Consider the following 6042-nt stretch of genomic DNA (forward strand, 5'->3'; position numbering starts at 1 on the left):
TGAAGTGGCCCCCAAATATAGTTCTCATGATGACCTTTCTACATAATCATCACAAGAAAACACCCCCATTGTGTCCTCGCTTACCACATGCAAGTATTGACCCCATTCGACCTCATGACGCCATTGCATGCCGCTTGACGCACCTGCTTACTTCATGGCGTCGGCCTACGAATAGCTCACTCTAGAATTTTACGCTCTACCAACTCCTCATTATTATAGAAAAACACATTGGTATGGTGACAATGAAAATTGATGTACTATATACACGTTGTCCTACCTGTACACATGTGGGACCCACGTAACCACCTGGCTCTGGAAATGGGAAATTCTTTATTCGATGCACCATGCATTTGTATGTACATATGCACAATCACTTCTTCCAAAAAACTCCTAACATAATTTGCCCATCCCCTAGCATGCTAGATCATTCATGATCAGCAGTAGCAAAAAGAGATGCTCATTCCACCTGGATCCCACACAAAAACACTTGGCATTCCCTGCATCAAAAGCTTAATCAAGCTTCCGCCTAGTTCCCAAGGAAAACATGTAGAGATGCCCTATATCAACCTTGCATCAAGAAAACCATCAATTACTTTGGCATAGACCTACATGTGAAAATATATCTCCTTTTCCATAGCTGAGAGGTCTCCACTGATCATTTGTGTCATCAATTCCTGCTTCTTTGACAATTCAACCTTGGTTTGCATCAACCCTTCAAACACTTCATAAGGCCCTTCACTTTCATCTTCAATCTCATTTGCAAATGCAACTAAACCAGATCCATGGATTTCTTTGTCCATCAGAAGAAATGCAACATCAACATCCTCATCACTTCTGGTAGTACTATCACTATCCTCGTCAATCATTGTGGAATAGTCTTTATCACCAGACTCATCCTCATCTTCATAAAGCTCCACCAATACTTTCCTTGTTTCCATGTTATATAGCTTCTTGGCACCTGTCTTTCCATAGAGGCTACTCGTACCACGTTTCCAATCTTGAACAGCTCCCACTGCACATAAACATGGTCTACCCAATATAATAGGATATGCTCCCAACCCCGCTGGCATCACATGAAAATCAATCACCACCTTTGCATCATATGCCTCCACTTCTAAGCTCTTTACAACACCCAAACATTTTACTTTTTGATGGTTTTTCAATCTGATCCGAAGATTGGTCTTACACCCCAGTCACTGTAAGACCAATCTTCTCAATGCATGAGTGTGTTATGACACATATTTGGGCTCCACCATCAACATAACCTTGTCCCAAATTTTTTCTTTTGTGCCACACATCTACTATTGGGAAAATGTCTGGTAGCTCATCCATCGCCAATACCTTCACCGAACCTCTATCTGGTTCTTTCTCCATTGGGTTAACCATCCTCTTCCACTGTCGCTTTAGCTTAGGCACCCTCTCTACAAGCTGTCCAAAAGTAACATCTGCTTTCCTGCTTGTCAGATCCTCCTTTAAGTCATAGCTTAATTGCCCATTCCCTAGTGGAAAATTGGAAACATTAAACATGGGACGAGCCCTTCTTTTCCTCTTGGCCTTGACATCCTCGTCTTCATGGCTCTTTCCCTTCTTCTTGCTAGGACTTGGGGCACCTTTTCCTTCCTTATCCTATGTGGTCCTCTTCCCAATAGGCATCACTAATGTATCCTCCAGCTTTGCTGCCTTCTTCAAGGTGACCACGCTTATCACTTTTGTCTTTCCCTTTTCCTCTTGGGTTAATCCACTGGTTCCTGCTTCTCCCTTAATTTCAATGCCATAATCATTTGACCTAGTTAGCACCTGTCTTGGCAATGGATACATGTCTCCCCCCATCCTTGGTGGCTTATCACATTGCAGGATGATGTGGCCCAACTCTCCGCAATGATAACACATGGGAGTCTGCCTCCAGAACCTACAATTGCTTTGTCCAACACCATTCTTGAGTCTTTCTTCACCTCCTGGTTGGTTTGCAAACCTCCCTTGACCTTGATTATTTCCCACATTACCCGCATGTTTAGGCTGAGATTCTTCATTAAATCTACCACTTGCCTCATGTCTTGCCTTAGCCCATCATCTTGCACTGCGATAGTGACCACCTGGGTTGCATGATTCGTTATTCGACATTCGTTTTATTTGTGAATAATGGTCGATTAATACGTTCTAAAGATTTATTCATGTATCATATTTTTGCAAAAAAAACGTTTTATTGCTTACATATCGATTGATAAACTATCGATCGATAGGCTTTTGATCGATAACATTAATCGATCTATATATTTTCGATCGATACAATAGTAGTATATAAAGCTCAAGTTTACGTGTTTTAGCTACAATTCCCTTCACCAAAGTGTCAGGTTACTTTCGACATAGAAAGGTTGAGTTGTCAACTTAAAAAATCTTTGATTTTTTAAGAAAATATTATTTTTAATGTTTATACATTAAAAATAAAATAATGATATAGATTTGAATTACTTATAATTATTAACAATAGAAGTTATTCTTTAACTCTATTGATAAGATTAAATAAATTACTCTAAGCAATAGAGACTATACTTTAGCTCTGCTTGTTTAAGAATAGATAAATAAATGATTGTATGCATTAGAGTCTATTTTTCTAGCTATAGTGCGAATGTATAATTCTAAACATTAAAAGCTATACTCTTAGCTCTGTTTGTTTTAGAATAGATACTAAAAGTGATATTTGATGGTTAAAATCTATCATAGCTATAATATGTGCACAAATAATAGTGTTAGTTCATACATTTTGGAACATATACACATACATGTAGGGTCTTTTGGTTGTCATGAACAAATGTTCTTACCTACATATAGACATAGAATAGGTCCACTTAGTGCCTCTTGGTTGTTATGAGATGATTCTCTTAGGATTCTAAGTGAGGTTTAAGGAATGAAGTAGGATTCACTTGGTTGCATATAATAGGTCCACTTAGTGCCTCTTGGTTGTTATGAGATGATTCTCTTACTTCCAAGTGAGGTTTAAGGTATGAAGTAGGATTCACTTGGTTGTTATCGAGCTTATGCTCTTACCTCTAAGTGAATATGGTGGATTACCTATAGAATTATTCACTAGGTTGTGATCGAGCAAAATCTCTTATCTCCTAGTGAATATTAGTCATGCATAGTACTTGGGAGTCACGTGGATGTTATCGAGCTCATCCTTTTACCTCTATGTTGATATAGAAATTAGAGACCTCAGTTATTTTAGGGTTGATTGGTTGTGTTTGAGCAATAGCTCCTACCTCCAAGAGACATAGATAGTGGAATGTGAGATGACTCCATCGCTCATTTAGGTTGTCTTGAGAAAACGCTCTTTACCACCTAGTAGCCAAGAATGATATATCCATTAGTGATCGCTTCCCTAAAATATTATCTTAACACTATTCATTCATCATTTTAATTTAGAAAATCTTATCTATAACCTTTTATCTTTCTCATTGCGCTATTATGGTGAAAAATTATAATCATAGTGTATCTATTGATTGTAGGATATATTTTGTTGAAGTCAGAAAGCATGGTGCGAGGAAAAGAGTGGTCATATGTGGAAGAAAAGGAGAGAGGCAAAACAGTTTCGTTTTTGGAATGCAAACATTGTGGGCATAAGTGGCACGGCAACGCAACTTGTATCAAAGAACGTTTATTCGGCACTAGTCCCAATGTGAAAGAATATGTAGCACCACCTAACGACATATGGGTCCATTTTGCAGGGTATGTAAAGAAATGCAAACAGGCAGGACTTCTTCCTAAGAGACAGAAGGGCATGACAGGTACGTCATCTGTCAATATAGAAGAAGTGAGTGTGGATCAAGAAGACATGAGAGCTAACCAAGGACCTTCAATGGGAACAACGCGAACACCTCAAAGTCCTTACACTTTTCCAAATGGTGCCATGGGAGGGATAGATGCTAGTCCTGAGACATCCAGTAGAGCCGATACGCCTAGGACTCTACAGGCGGCATTCACTCAACAAGACATGCTTGAATTGCATCTAAAGTGGACACAAGCCTTCATGGCTTGTGGAATCTCATTTAATGTCATAAGAAATCCTATTTTCAAAGATGCCCTAATGTCAACTGCAAAAAAAGGATTCATCTATCCTGATTATAATGAAATGCGAATGGAGTATATTGACAAAGTGAAGAGCAGTACAGAAGCAATTCTCAGGCGAACAGTGCTTGAATTTATTCCAGCGTTTGGTTGTACCATAGCCCTCGACGGATGGACCAGCTGTCAAAAAAAACCATTGATTAATGTCATGGAATTTGTCCCAAAGGTGCAATGTTTTTGGAGGCCATTGATACCTCATTGAAAGAGAAGACATCTCTATATTTGACAAAGGTATATGAGCGAGCTATTGCTCGATTGGATGGACCGAAGAATATGACAGCTATTGTTACAGATAATGCTTCAAACTACAAAGGAGCGGGTTTAGCCATTATGAAAAAGTACTCAAAAATTGCATGGATTGGATGTGCAGCTCACACCCTGAATTCACTTCTAAAGGATATGGGCATATTATCATTCATAAAATAGGTTCTTATTGACGCCAATCACATAGTCAAGCTTATACAGGAACATCAGTTTACATATGTTTTATTTTGCTCCAAGTCTCCGAAAAAAGAACTTCAAATCTTCTGTGCCACACAGTTTGCTACATCATACTATGTTTTGAATAATCTCATTGAAGTGCGAGGAGCTCTTACAAAAACTGATGCAGATTGTTGTTCGGAGGCTTGGCTTAGCAAGTATCCAAGCCATCGTGAAGCAGCTCAAAAATGTGTGTCCTTGGTGCAATCTCCTCTCTTTTGGCGGAACATTGACAAACTTGTTGGGGTTAGTAAGCCCTATGTGGAGCTACTAAGGGTTGTCGACACAGATAAATTTGTCATTGGTAAGGTTTATTGGATCATGTCTGAGGCGTTGCGTCAAACCAAAGAATACAACCACTACATTGCAAGAGAGAGATCACAAATTGTGCATCTTGTGGAAAAACGATGGGCTCAAATGCACACACCATTGCATGGTGCTGCATTTGTCTTGGATCCAAAGTTCCAGATGAATGGACAAGCCTCCAACAAAGATGTGATGAGAGACTTTAGGAGCGTCTACTCACAGTTGTTGCCAGGCGACGATGGCATGGATGCATTCTAGCAGAGGGTGGATTATGCCAATAGGAAAGGAACTTTCGGAGATCCTTGGGTTCTTAATAGGGTAAAAAAGATTTAAGGCCCAGTATGGTGGAAAGAATATGGAGGAGACGTAGTTGAGTTACAACACGTGGCGACCAGGGTGCTTTCGATCGCGGCATCCAGTGGTACTTGTGAGCGCAATCGGTCTTCTTATGACTTTGTGCACTCAAAGCATAGAAATCGCTTAAGTCATGCTCGTGCCGTAGACCTTGTGTACGTCTTTTGTAACATGCACCTCCTTCATGCACCCACAAAGATAGCCACATGTGCGATCGAAGTACACTTTGGAGTGCTTCAAACTCATGAAACTGTGGTGGAACAGAGATGTAGTGATGATGAGATGGAGTGGGAAGTGGCTACAGAATGTTCAGACGAGGAAGAGGTTGATGACCTGGTGCCTGTGATAGATGGCAAAATCTAAACATCTTTTCATGATAATGTATCTCACTTTTTCTCATTGTACCTCCCTATTTTTGAGTTATATATCTCACTTTTTTTATTTAGTAGCAACAAATAAATTATTGAAGAGAATTCGCATAAACATAAGTATTGAGGACATTGCTTGGCAATCAAATAAAAATACATTGCTTGACTCTTAACAAAGTCATCAATTAGCAACTCCATAACAAATTCATTGCCATAAACATAGAGAGAATACAATGCGTCTCGAAAGTATGAGGTAAAGAGTGTGAGCTCTGTGACAACTAGAAAGCTCCAAAATCAAAATCGATGGAAAATGTATCAAACAAAATGTTTTTATATAATCGTATCGATCGATATTAACCGAGCGATATCAACCGATTGATAAAGTATCGATCGAGTTTACAAGTTATTCAAA

General features: G+C 39.3%; 1 pseudogene; it reads left to right on the forward strand.

Moving 5' to 3' along the window:
* Positions 1 to 3529: 3529 nt before the first annotated feature.
* Positions 3530 to 5625, forward strand: LOC147448764 (uncharacterized; annotated as a pseudogene).
* The last annotated feature ends 417 nt before the right edge of the window (positions 5626 to 6042 follow it).

This window comes from Adiantum capillus-veneris, chromosome 10 (genome assembly GCF_014529385.1).
Source record: "Adiantum capillus-veneris isolate H3 chromosome 10, ASM1452938v2, whole genome shotgun sequence".
Lineage (NCBI taxonomy): Eukaryota > Viridiplantae > Streptophyta > Polypodiopsida > Polypodiales > Pteridaceae > Adiantum > Adiantum capillus-veneris.